Source organism: Zalophus californianus, chromosome 9 (assembly GCF_009762305.2).
Source record: "Zalophus californianus isolate mZalCal1 chromosome 9, mZalCal1.pri.v2, whole genome shotgun sequence".
Lineage (NCBI taxonomy): Eukaryota > Metazoa > Chordata > Mammalia > Carnivora > Otariidae > Zalophus > Zalophus californianus.
In genome coordinates this window covers 9,362,663-9,376,252 of record NC_045603.1, presented here as the reverse complement: position 1 = coordinate 9,376,252, position 13,590 = coordinate 9,362,663, and the positions used below count along the sequence as shown (strand labels likewise).

The following is a 13,590-nucleotide window of genomic DNA, read 5'->3' as shown; positions in this document are numbered from 1 at the left end:
TGAAACGCGGAGGTCCCTGGCCCGGCAAGAGCTTGGGAGCGGCAGAAGGCAGGAGAGGCGGACACACGGGGGAGAGGAGGAGGAGGAGGGACAGGCCACAGGGTACTCAGGGGTCCCACCGCGGAGGGCCTCCAGTCTTCCGTAGGAGGTCTGGTTCCCGCTGAGCGATGTGGAACCCACTGACAGGCGGGTGACCATCGTGTGTTTGAAAAAGACCACTCCTGTGGTCGGATGACAGCCAAGAGGTTGCTGCCCGTCGTTCAGACTGGAAGGTCACCACGGACATGGGGAGAATAGAGGAAATCTAGATAGATTTGGGGAAAGAGCAGATCAGTAAGAGATGGCTGAGGTGGGTGTAAGAACCACTCTCCCGCAAAAGCCCGAGCTCAGCTGATCCGGGTCTCCGGCCTCTGTATCAGCCTGTCAGTCACAGTGCTGGCCACGCCCACACCATGGCCGTCCACAAGTCCCGCCTTAGTCCCACCGCGGGGTCTCTGACTGGACAGAGGTGAGCACCTGATCTACGGGATGCCCCTTCATAGGCTGATGGGTCTCAGGGCCTAGGTGCCACGCGGCACTAAAGAGCACCACCCTCCCTCCATGACTAAGCCAATCAGACTGCTTCCCTCCACGATGGGGCGGGAGGATTGGTCAATCAGGAGTGGGAGGAGGCTGGAGGAGACCCTGGAAGAGGCACAGTTCCGAGAGAAAGTGCGGAGCGAGTTTCAGTGCTCCTGGGTTCATCCTCCCTCCTCTTGCTTTCAGGAGGCCTGAGAGCTGCAACTGTTTGCAATCACAAGAGCTTGACTGCCCCGGGAAGGCTGCCTCACCTGTAACAACCCTTCCCTGCCAGGCATCAAGAAGACTAATGGAATTGTGAACCAACCAGACAGCTGAGCGCATGTGCGGAGTCACTGTTAACGAGACTTATAACATCATTATTATTATTACCTAATAGTCACGCCGCCCTCCCTTTGCATTTTCTGTTTTTGTCATTATTATTCACCTATTTTCTCCACTCTGGAGTTACCAAAATACTCGTCACATACCTTACCTGCCAAAGGACTTCAAAACTTAAAATCTGAATCGAAAGGACTCGGATCCACCCGGGGGGGAGTGGGGTTTGGGGAGGGCGGACTACTCAGAAGAATGAGCCTTGGCTGGAGAAGATGGCTCCCAGTTTGGGATGAGGAGGACATCACAGTGGTCATCTCTGCTTCAAAGATAACCAGTCCTCCATGCTGTGATGTGGGTTTGAAAACGTGATAACATGATGGCCATTCCTTGGACTTGACAGAAATCACTAAAAGCCTGAAAGGGCTTTAACAGAGTCAGAATAATTTGGGGAAATATGAAAATCCTCTCAAAGAAATACTAGTTTTCAAAATCAGAGCCCCTACATAATTTGGGGGGCCTCTTATTAAAAAACCAATAAAAAGGAGCACGGGGGTGGCTCAGTTGGTTAAGCATCCAACTCTTTATCTCAATTCAGATCTTGATCTCAGGGTCTTTAGTTCAAGTCCGAGTTGGACTCCATGCTGGGTGTGGAGCCTACTTACACAGACACACACAGCAGTTTAAAAAAAAAAAAAAAAAGTGCAGTTAAAGGTACTAAAATAAAAATTTTTTCCTTTCAAAATATTTGATTACTTATAAAATGAAATAGGGGTTACACGAGTGACATCATAAACTGAAAATTGCAAAAAAATTGTTATAATCAGTACGTTTTGAGTTGATTAATCTTGTGGAACAATTTGTCAAAATATTTGTCTTCAAAAAATCAACTTCACATATGCCTGAATTTAATTTTATATGTGAGTTTATACAGTGACATTTTAATATTTCTTCTAACATTTTCTGTATCTTGTGAAGTTGTACAAAAACTAAAAGTGATACTTACCTGGCAGGGGAGATACTAAGTGATCGCCAAAGTGGTTTTTGCAGGGTGAGGCTCTTACATTACATTTAGGAAATGTGGGAAACTCAACTGTGTAATTTCTTTTTTTTTTTAAAGATTTTATTTATTTATTTGACAGATAGAGACACAGTGAGAGAGGGAACACAAGCAGGCGGAGTGGGAGAGGGAGAAGCAGGCTTCCCACTGAGCGGGGAGCCCGACGTGGGACTTGATCCCAGGACCCTGGGATCATGACCTGAGCTGAAGGCAGATGCTTAATGACTGAGCCACCCAGGCGCCCTCAACTGTGTAATTTCTAATAGTAGGGGCCTGCATTCATGTTCTCCTCTGGGGGGAAAAAAAACTGAAAGCGACTTCATAATTTGTCTATAATTTTAATAAACTGTTTATGCACCTGTTTGCCATATCCTTGATTACAAGAAAAATTAATTTTAAAGTTGTCTTTCTCACTAATAATGAAACTTCACATGAAAATACAATTATTTTCTATAAAATGTGAGTTTTAAATTTGAGTTCTAGTCCTAAGCCTCTGAATATTTGCTTTGCAATGTTGCGGTGGTTTCAAAACCAAGGATTCTAAACTCTGAAGAATTGGCAACTCCCTGATATGCTTTATTGCAACATCCATGTGTATGCTTTGGTTTTGTAATAATTTACTGACAGTTTACTGCCCAAGTGCTGGCAGTTCCTGTCCCAGCCTTAGGCTGCAGAGTTTCTGTTTGTGTGAATCTACTGGATGGGCTCTTCCATGGGGGGAGTACCCTCTCTCACCCTGGCTTTGGTGGACTGCAGCCATATTCTGCTGCTGCCAATCTGGGCACAGATCCCAGACTGCCCAGCCGTGTGGGTGCACACTGGGTGGCCAGGCCAACTGCTCAGCACCCATACTGCCCACCACCCGCCATACTTGCTGGCCAGGGCCAGCTCCCTACCACCTGGTGTATCTTCACACCATACTTCACTCTCCCATTGGACTTGCTTTATGAAACACAGGTTCAAGGAGAAAATTATTATGAATTTCAAGGTGGCGAGAGCAGAGCGTTAAGGGAAGAACTGGGTCCATTTTGAGCTGGGAGGCCTCTATAACTGCATAGGTCACAGGCCTATGAGTTGAGCCTTGCCCAGAATACTGATTCCAGCCCCCTCTCCACTGCTCCTTCATTCTATTCTGTTTGTTTTTTTAAGATTTTATTTATTTATTTGAGAGAGAGCACATGAACGGGGTTGGGGGGGGGAGAAGCAGGCTCCCCACTGAACAGGGAGCCCGACGTGGGACTCGATTCCAGAATCCTGGGATCAAGACTTCAGCCAAAGGCGGACTCTTAACCAACTGAGCCACTCAGGTGCCCCTCCTTCCTTCTATTCTGAATTGGTTTTTTCTCCTTTTAGTCTCCTTGTCAATTAGTTAGCAACACTTAATTGTGCGCCTGTCATATTGGCTATAATTATAATAAATTTGATCACCCAGTTCTAGTTCCTGACACAGAGCTGCTAAAATCCTTGGAATTTCTGAATGATAGGGTTAAGGGATTCACCTTTTGTTGTGTATAACAAGCCCCTTACAGTCACACCTGCAAGCATATTAATGAGGTAACTTTTGGAAAACCCCTAAGGGGGGGTTGCCAGGGAAACCAGCCCTGGGATTGAAGGGTTGGAAATTTCAGCCCCACCCCCTGACCTTTGGGTAGAGAAGAGGGGCTGGAGATTGAGTTCAATCACCAATAGCCAATGATTGGATCAAGCATGCCTCCATGATGGAGCCTCCAGAAAGATCCTAACCAAAGGGATTCTGAGAGCTTCTAGATTGGTGAACACATCAAGGTGCTGGGAGGGTGATGCACCCAGTGCATGGAAGCTCTGCACCCACCCTCGCCCCCACGTACTTTGCTCTATTCATCTCTTTCATCGGGCTATTCCTGAGTTGTATCCTTTTATAATAAATAGGTAATAGAAAGCAAAGCATTTTCCTGAGTTCTGTGAGCCATCCTAGCAAATTATTGACTTATTCAGGAGGGAGTCATGGGAACCCCTGATTTATATATCCAGCATATCAGAAGTAGAGGAGGCTGGGACCTTCCATTAATATCTAAAGTGAAGGCAGTTTTGGGACTGAGGCCTTAAGTTGTGGGATTTGACACTAACTCTAGGTAGAGAATGTCAGAACTGAACTGAATTGAACTACAGGACACCCAGCTGGTGTCAGAGTGGGTCAATGTGAGAAAAAACCCACATGTTTGGTGTCAGGAGTGTTGGTGCTAGTGGTAGTAGAGAAGAAAAAGTGTGTGTGTGTGTGTGTGTGTGTGTGGTGTGTGTGTGTGTGTGTGTGTGTGTGTGTGTGTGTGTGTGTGTGTGTTAGGGCCAGAGCTATGCTACGCGCTTTGTTAGCATATGTATTTCACTTCTTTCAATGCCTGTGTTAGAGACAAGCTGAGCCCGTTCTACAGGTGAGGAGCTGGGCCAGAGAAGTGACACAGCCAGGGTTTCACTGGGCAGAGCCTGAAGAACCATAGTTCTACCACCTTTGAAATCCATGCTCTTGGGGCGCCTGGGTGGCTCAGTCAGTTAAGCATCCGACTCTTGACTTCGGCACAGGTCATGATCTCAGGGTAGTGGGATTGAGCCCTACATCAGGCTCTGTGCTTAGTGGGGGGAGGGGGGGTCTGCTTGAGATTCTCTCTCTCTCTTTCTCGCTCCCTCTCCCTGTGCCTCCCTCCCACCCCTGCTCACTCTCTCTCTCTCAAATAAATAAATAAATCGTTTTTAAAAATCCATGTTCTTAGCCACTGCCTTTTGTTAAATTATTTTAATACCAGTATCTGGTCATATTGGTATTTCACATATCCTTAAAGCCAGTTTTACACAAAAATTGACCCCGCTCAGAATGTTTTCTGGATCAGCAGAGACTTCAACTTTGGTCACCCATCCAGCCTCCTCTGTGCTTACCCATCTCTGGTGTCTTCCCAAGCCTGTCCTAATGATGTGTCCTAGAAATGCTACTTCAGACATGTGAGAGATCTCTGACAAAACCGAGAACCTTTTCCTCAAGCTTTTTCAAAACTCTGCAGGCTTTTCACAAATTACATCAGCTGGGTGGTGGCATTGGCTGAGCCCTTGCTGTGCGCATGGCAGACTCCCAGGCTCACCCTTGGCTCTCTTCTCCATCCACACTCGCTTCCTTGGTAAGCGCATCTGGGCTTTCAAACCCACAGCTTGAAATATCCACTGTATACGGATCACTCCCAAGCATACACCCCCAGCTTGGGCCACTTGTATATCCAACTGCCTGCCTTTACACTGAGACACCTAGTTGACGTCTCCTGTTTATCACGCTCAAAGCCAGATTCCTGTTGTTTCTCCCCATCTCCGTAAATGGCAACTTCAGCTTCCATGCACTCAGGACAAAAATCCTTGGAGCCGTCGTGGTTCCCCTTTCTCTCATATTTCATGTCTGATCCACAAGCAGATGCTATCAGCTCTTCCTCGTTCTGACCACTTCTCTCCACTTCCACCATAACCATTCTGGTCCAAGCCATCCTCACCATTCTCCTGGGCCCCTGGACCACTGCAGAAGCTGCCCAGATGGTGTCCCTGCCTCCACCCTGGCCCCCTCCATTCTGTTCTCAGACCAGCAGCCTTGATGATAATTATCATAATTGCTGCTCCCAGTCTAAAGTGCTTAGAACGTGCCAGACACTGTTCCGAGTGCTTTCTTTATATTAACTTTATTTAATCCTCGCAATAACCATACAAAGTGATTACTGTTATTATCCCTATTTTACATATTATGAAACTGAGGCACAGAGAAATTAAACAACTTGTCCAAGGTCACCCAGCTAGAAAGTGGTGGAATTGGGATCTAAGGACCAAGGAATTCTTATTCACTAAGCCTCTAAAATACAAGCCATTCAGGGTCCTCTTCTGCTCAAAACTCTCCAGAGAGCCTTCCTGGCTTTCTTAGCATAAAAGCCAGAGTCTTTACAATGGCCTACAAGGCCCCACAGGATTTGCCTCTGCTACCCCTCCCATCCAATCAGCTGTCACTCCTCCCCTTGCTCTACCACATTGCTCCTCCTTGCTCCACCACACTGGCCTCCCCCACTGTTCCTAGGATATATCTAGCATGTTCCTGCCTCAGGGCCTTTGCACATGCTGTTTCCTCTGCCTGGAATGCTCATCCCCCTCCGAGTCTCTGCCTACATGACACCTTGTCAATGGGACCATCCCTGGTCATGTCTTTAAAAAATTGCAGACCAGGGGCGCCTGGCCGGCTCAGTCGGTAGAGTGTGTGAGTCTTGATCTCAGTGTCATGAATTCCAGCCCCACGTTGGGTGTAGAGCTTACTTAAAAATAAAACAAAAATAAAAATTGCAGATCCCACCCCTGCTTTCTTTTCCTCCATAACACTTTCTTTTCCTCCATAACACTTCTTACAACTTGACATATGTTTGTTTGTTTCTTTATTGTCTAGCTCTCACTGAATTTAAGTCTCGTGAGAGCAGAGATTTTGTCATTGCTCTATCCTAAATACAGGGTGCCTGGCATATAGTAGGGGCTTAATTGAGAATTGTTGCCTAAATGAATTAATCTTCCCACCAAACCTCCTTCTTTCCTTGTGCTCACCATCCCAGAGATAGGCACCTTCAGCCTTTGGTTCCCCTCCCTGGAGGTAATATCTGAGCTTTGTCCCTCCCTTAAAAAATCAAAGCATCTGCCAGATCCTGTTGACTCAACTTCCTAAATATTTTTCAAACCATCCACTTCCCACCACCCCTTCTGCCACCTCCTGGGTTCTGCCTTTCCGTAACAGATGCCTGGAATGCATACAAGAATACACTGAGTTTTGCAGATTTTGAATTTTTCCCTGTCCTCTCTACCCCCACCCCTTTCAACTGATCCCCTTGTCCTCCCTAACCCGGCCCAAATGTGCTCCTCTTCTAGTGCTGCTGTCTCAGTGAATCCTCCGCCATCGACACAGCTGCCCATGCCGGGAACCTGGGGGTCCTCCTTAACACCCCTCTCTTCCACCTCCAACCCACTGCCAGTGTTTCTCTTTTTATCAAATTAGATGTTTTTGAAAACTGCCCATTTCCTTTCATCCTCGAGGCTACCACCCTAGTCCTGGCCACCACCCCATCTCATCTGTGTTATCTCAGCCGCCCCCCAGTGCTGGACTCCTTGCCTGCCATCTGGCCTGGGCTAATTTTCCTAAAATACAAGTGTGATCACGGGACTCCCCCACTTAAGTGAATCCCTACCCTTTCCCACGCACAGACCACCCCCCTCCTTGACTTGTCCCAGCCTCCGGCCACTCTTGACTTCTGCCATTGCTCCCTCCCACTCCCTCTTTGATCACGCTATTCCTTTGGCCTAGGATGCCCTTTCTCCCTTCTCTGCCTGCCCAGGTCCTCTCCCCTCCTGGGCCCAGCTCCAAAGTCACCGCTCCTGTGAAGTCTCCCCCGACTCCCCCCACCCCACCTCCACCACGTCCTCCGCACTGGGTAACTACCATCTTCCCTTGGCAGCTCACCCACCCAGCCCTCCTGAGCAGGGTCACCTTGGCCGAGGGGATAACAGGCCAGAAAGAAGTTTGGGGGCCAAACGGTGAGGCCTGAGTAAGCACCTTCTGTGTGGTTGGAACCGTTCCCAGAATCCCAAGGTCAAACAGTAGAAGCATATGGCATGAGGAGGAAGTAATGGTCTGGAGAAGAAGGGCAGAGAACCAGCATGTTTGGAGCGGATTCTGTGTTCCCATGCTAAAGGCTTTGAAAATGTTACTTCATTTAATCGTTGTCACATCTCTGGATGGTGGGGATTTCAAAAACAAAGAAACTGGTACATAAGGTTTACAAAACTAATAAAGGCAGCGTTCCAAAGCAGTGGGGGAAAGAAGAGATTAATCAATGAAAGGCTTTCATAGGAAATTGGCCATGTGTATGGAAACAACCAGATTGGATCCCTTCCACTGCATTAAACCCCAAATAGAATAAACATGACCGTGGTTAAGCGAATATTTACTTCAGTTTGGGGTCAGGTAGGTCTTTCTCAGCATAACACGGAAGACAGAGACCATAAAGGAAAATACTGAGAGATCTCATTAGTCAAAATGTGAATGTTCAGTATGTAAAAAAAATAGAGTTAAAATGAAAATACAAAACTGGGAAAACTATTTCCAACATGTTAACAGAAATAGGTTCATGATCTAAACAGATAATTCACATAATAAGAAATAAAGTGCGCCAATACACCTATCCAGAAAAGTTCCATTTTCTGAGTAATCATAGAAACACAGATTAAATTGAATTGAGGTACCATTTGTAATCTACCAAATTATCAAATATTCGCTTTAATAAGATTATTCTATCACGAGGTGCCACGGGAGAATGCATCTTAAAACTGCAGATCTAGTGATGGTGAGAAACAAAGGCAGAAGGAAATGTAGCTAAAATGAAATGTCTTTACAACCTGCAGCCCATTCGCGGATACTTGAGACAGGCAGATTTATAACATTGCTCCAGGAGCCTGTGTCTTCTTTATTTATTTATTTTTAAGATTTTGTTTATTTTTATTTTATTTGAGAGAGAGAGAATGGGAGATAGAGAGCATGAGAGGGAAGAGGGTCAGAGGGAGAAGCCGACTCTCTGCTGAGCAGGGAGCCCGATGCGGGACTCGATCCCGGGACTCCAGGACCATGACCTGAGCCGAAGGCAGTCGCTTAACCAACTGAGCCACCCAGGCGCCCAGCCTGGGTCTTCTTTAGCATATGAAAGTCCTCTTGGAACTTCCCTTATCTTTACTTCCCCCAGCCCCAAGGCGTATAGCCAGACGCAGCTCACAATCCCAGGGCAACAAGGCGCAGCAGGCGGCGGACTACAGGTCTTTCTGCCCCAGGGTTCTGTTCCTGTGCTTTCATAAAACCACCTTTTTGCACCAAAGACATCTCCAGAGTTCCTTCTTGGCCTTTGGCTCCCGACCCCACCAACCTCACCAACACAACAATATTCAAACCAACTACATCACTAGAACCTGCCATTTTCAAGGTTATAGGGGTGCCTGGGTGGCTCAGTGGGTTAAATGTCCAACTCTTGATTTTGGCTCACGTTGTGATCGATCTCAGGGTCATGGGATCAAGCCCTGCGGGGCAGGATCTGTCCTCGTCAGGGAGTCTGCTTGGGATTCTTTCCCTCTGCCCCTCTCTGCCAAATAAATCAATACATCTTTAAAAATAAATAAAGGTTATAAACAGGGGTGCCTGGCTGACTCAGCCGAGCTTGGAACTCTTGATCTCGGGGTCATGAGTTCGAGCCCCATGTTGGGTGTAGAGATGACTTAAACTTTTTTTTTTTAAGATTTTTATTTATTTATTTGACAGAGAGAGACAGCCAGAGAGAGAACACAGCAGGGTAAGTGGGAGAGGGAGAAGCAGGCTTCCCGCAGAGCAGGGACCCCGATGTGGGGCTCGATCCCAGGACCCTGGGATCATGACCCGAGCCGAAGGCAGACGCTTAATGACTGAGCCACCCAGGCTCCCCAAGATGACTTTAAACTTTTTTTTAAAAAAAGATATAAACATATTTTGCATTCTAGGGCAGGGGAGAGAGAATTTGTTTGCAGAGAAGACCTTCCCTTTGTTCTAGATTGCTCTGGAAAGATCGCCTTCGTGGACCCTCTTGGTCAGGCAGCTGTGGGGTGAGAGCTGCTGCCGCTCTTGAGAAAGCCCTGAGCCAGCTTCTTTAGACTAAGACATTAAGGATTCTGTTGAGTTATGTAAACTGGGTCTGTTAGTGAAAGGACTTTTCTTTCTTTTTTTTTTAATCTGGATTTCCCACTCTATGCAGGGAAAATCGTGTGTGTGCATGAGCGCGGTCCCACCACCTGCAAACAGGAGGATGGCTGAGCCAGGCAGGCCAGACCTTTCCTGAACCACTGGTCTGGGCTGTCGGTCGGCAAGTGGTGCGGCCAGCCTGACCTGGGGATATGCAGTCACATGTTGTGATGGTCTGGCCTGACCAGGCCCCATGATGAGGGTAGGGGTTGCTCCCGAAGAAAATGAGCATTCTCACCATGGAAGACTCGGGAGCAGAAGCTGAAGCAGGATGTCTCCTCCCCCTGGAGTGGGAGGCTGTGGAGGTCTATGCTCCAGGCAATAGAGACTCAGCCAAGGGCTTCCATGCCCTTGTGGAGTCCCTGTAGTGAGGGAGAAGAAAAGAGACACACCAGGGTGGCCCCAGGGGAGACTCGGAGACGGCAGACTTTGGTGGCAGTGACCTCTAGTTTAAATCGGCCTTCTGTTCCCAAACCTGCTGGAAAGGGTCATCAGGCTGGTGGCCGCTGTGTTTTAGGGAATTCTGGGAGGGTGCAGAGCCCAGGGAAGCCATCCTGGGAGCTGAAGCCTGGAGAGGGATCCAGATGGCAGGAGGTGACCCATTTCTGGGGAGTAGGGCAGTGATCCAGAGGAAGGGAGGTGGCCTAGGTGACAAGCCAGGTGGGAGCAGGGAGAGGAAGTGTTGCTTGGAAGTCGCTGGGGAGTCAAACCTGTGAAAGCTCAGTCTCTAGAACAGCCGCTCAAGGCCATTTCCATTGGAGTGTTAAAGAGCAGAGTGGCCCCAGGGGATGAAGAATTTGAGGACCCCAGGCTGCAGGTTGGAGGCAGGAGAACAGGCCCTTTTCATGCTGGGCGACTGGAAATTGCCTCTCCAATCGCCAGCCAAAGTTTACCAGTGTACAGACTCTGACCCAACGAAACCACGTCTAGGACTTTACCCTCAGGTCAAAGGAAGCTGACTGTACAACAGGAATCTGGGAGGCTGGCAGGGAACAAAAACATTGCACCTGTATTTTCAGAGACCGCTGGATGAGATTGAGCACTTCCGAATGCGGGCAGCCACCCACGGCAGAATCAGCAGTACCAGGGGCTTTGACCACAGAGTCACAGAGCCATGGAGCTCTTGAAGGCCCATTGCCAGTTCAAAGTTAGGCAGTCTTGTTATTAAATGCATTAATAAGAAGCAGCATATCTATAATTATAGTCCTTTTTTTGGCACTTCACAATAGACTTTATTTTTTAGAGCAGGTTTAGGTTTACATAAAAATGGAGCAGGAACTAGGGTTCACATATACTTCCTGTCTCCCGGCCCCCAGAGTTTACCCTATTATTAACATCCTGCCTTTAATTGTTTACCATTGATGAAGCCATAACGACCTCTTATTGTTGACTAAAGGCTGCCATAGTTAATGATGTAGGAAAGATGTTGGGGTTTGGAGCCTATGGACCAGAGAGAATTCTTGAGACGTCTTGGGTGCAAAAAGGTGGTTTTATTCTGCCCACAGGAATAGGACCCGTGGGTAGAAAGAGCTGCACCAGGGTCCTGAGGAGTAGCCAATTATTTGCTTTCAAGTTGGGAGGAGGCTAGGGATAGCGAAGTCTCCAAGGAATTTGTTTTTTTTTTTTTTAAAGATTTTATTTATTTATTTGAGAGAGAGAATGAGATAGAGAGAGAGCATGAGAGGGGAAAGGGTCAGAGGGAGAAGCAGACTTCCTGCTGAGCAGGGAGCCCGATGTGGGACTCGATCCCGGGACTCCAGGATCATGACCCGAGCCGAAGGCAGTCGCTTAACCAACTGAGCCACCCAGGCGCCCCTCTCCAAGGAATTTGTAAGCAAGGTTTCCAGGACCTTGAGGGAGCTAGTTATTGTTAGGGAAAGGTGATTTATTACCGTCTAATAAAACTTTAGTCATGAGACCCTTCAGATGAATATCGGTAGGCCATATGCTTGCAAGACGATTGCCAACATGTATCTTGGGGGGTTTAGAGATAAAGGAAGTTTCCAAAGGAATTTTTATATGTTAAGGTAGGCTTACAGGATCCTGGGGGACGGGCTAAGATTGCCTTTTGCCCTTAGCAAAGTATTAACGTTGGGGCAGCTGAGTTCCTAGAGGAAGGTCACTCTGCCTGTTTCAAGGGCTTGTCAGTGGGCTGTAGGGAGTCAGAAAACTTAATTTTTCTTTTGCCTTTTTTCCCCACATCAGTTAACATCAGGGTTCGCTCTTTATGTTGCACATTGTATGGGTTTTGACAAAGGCACAATGTGGTACATCCACCATTCCAGTATCATACAGAGAATGTACTCTGCCCTACACATCCCCTCCCCTTCACCTGTTCATCCCTCCCTTTGTCTTCCTGAACCCCTGAAACCACTGATTTGTTTTACTCTCTCTAGTTTTGCCTTTCCAGAATGTCGTATAGTTGGAATCATACAGTATGTAGCCTTGTCTCCTGACTTCTCTACTTAGCACTAATGCATGTACATTTCCTCCCTGTCTTTTCATGGCTTGATAGCTCATTTCTTTGTATCTATGATAATATTCCATTGTGGGCATGTACCAGAGTTGTCTATCCACTTACCTGTCGGAGGACATCTTGGTTGCTTCAGTTTGGGCAATTATAAATAAAGCTTCCATAAATACCTGTGTGCAGGTTTTTGTGTGGATGTCATTTTCAACTCATTTGGATAAATACTAAGGTGAGCAACTGCTGGGCCATCCGGTAAGACTGTGTTTAGCTTTGTAAGAAGCCACCAAACTTCCAGTGTCTGTACTATTTTGCATTCCCAGCAGCAATGAAGGAAAATTCCTGTTGCTCAACATCCTCATGAGTATTTGGTGTTGTCAGTGTTTTGGATTTTAGCTCTTCTAGTAAGTGCATAGTAGTATCTCATTGTTGTTCAATTTGCCATTGCATAATGACACAGGATGCGGAGCGTCTTTTCATATGCTTATTTGCCATTTCTGCTCCAGGTTTAACTATAAGCTTAGGTGATGCTTTCTGCAGGAAGGTTACTTGACCCCATTGTATCAGATAGCCTTGCTGTGTAAGGCATGATTTCAAAACTCAGTAGGTTAAAACAATGACCACACATCTGTCAGTATTCTGGGGTTTAGCTGATTGCAGTGTGGTGGGACTGGGACTGTTCTGCGTCTCACTGTGGGTGTCCAGCTCTGCTGGGGTGGTTCTGCTCCACATGCTTCACACCTTTGGATCACTGTAGCACAAATTAAAAAATATGTTTTGATAAATATGTTTCCATACCATTGGTTTCCTTTGTAAACATTGGTATATTATTCTATGCATTTTTTAAAAAGATTATTTATTTGAGAGGGAGAGAGCATGAGTTGGGGGGGGCAGGGGCAGAGGGAGAGGGAGAAGCAGACTCCCTGCTGAGCAGGGAACCCTACCCAGGGCTCCATCCTAGGACCCTGAGGTCGTGACCCGAGCCAAAGGCAGACACTTAACCAACTGAGCCACCCAGGTGCCTCTCTCTGCATTTTTAAATATTATTTTGAGAGGGGGCTATTCCAGGTGGTCAGAGGCATTCTTAAAACAGAAGGTTAAGAAATTCTGGTCTCAGGCGCACGACGCAACCTTGAGTATACTCCTGAGAAATGGGAAAGAACAGACAGAGGCATCACACAAGGGGAACTGGTTAATTAAACTTGGTTGTATCTTTACAACAGGATATCATGAGGGAAATAAAAACTTTATTGTAGAAGAATAATAAAATAAAACATTCAAAGTATACTATTCAGTGGAAAAAGCAGGTTATAAAATAATATGTACAGTGATATCTAATTTTTGTAAAAGGAAAGCATGAAATATACATGTTAATATATATAT

At 46.8% G+C, this 13,590-nt stretch overlaps 1 pseudogene; it reads left to right on the top strand.

Annotated features, from left to right (window-relative positions):
* The first annotated feature begins 1,892 nt into the window (after window positions 1–1,892).
* LOC113923293 lies at window positions 1,893–2,034 on the top strand (annotated as a pseudogene).
* Window positions 2,035–13,590: the final 11,556 nt, after the last annotated feature.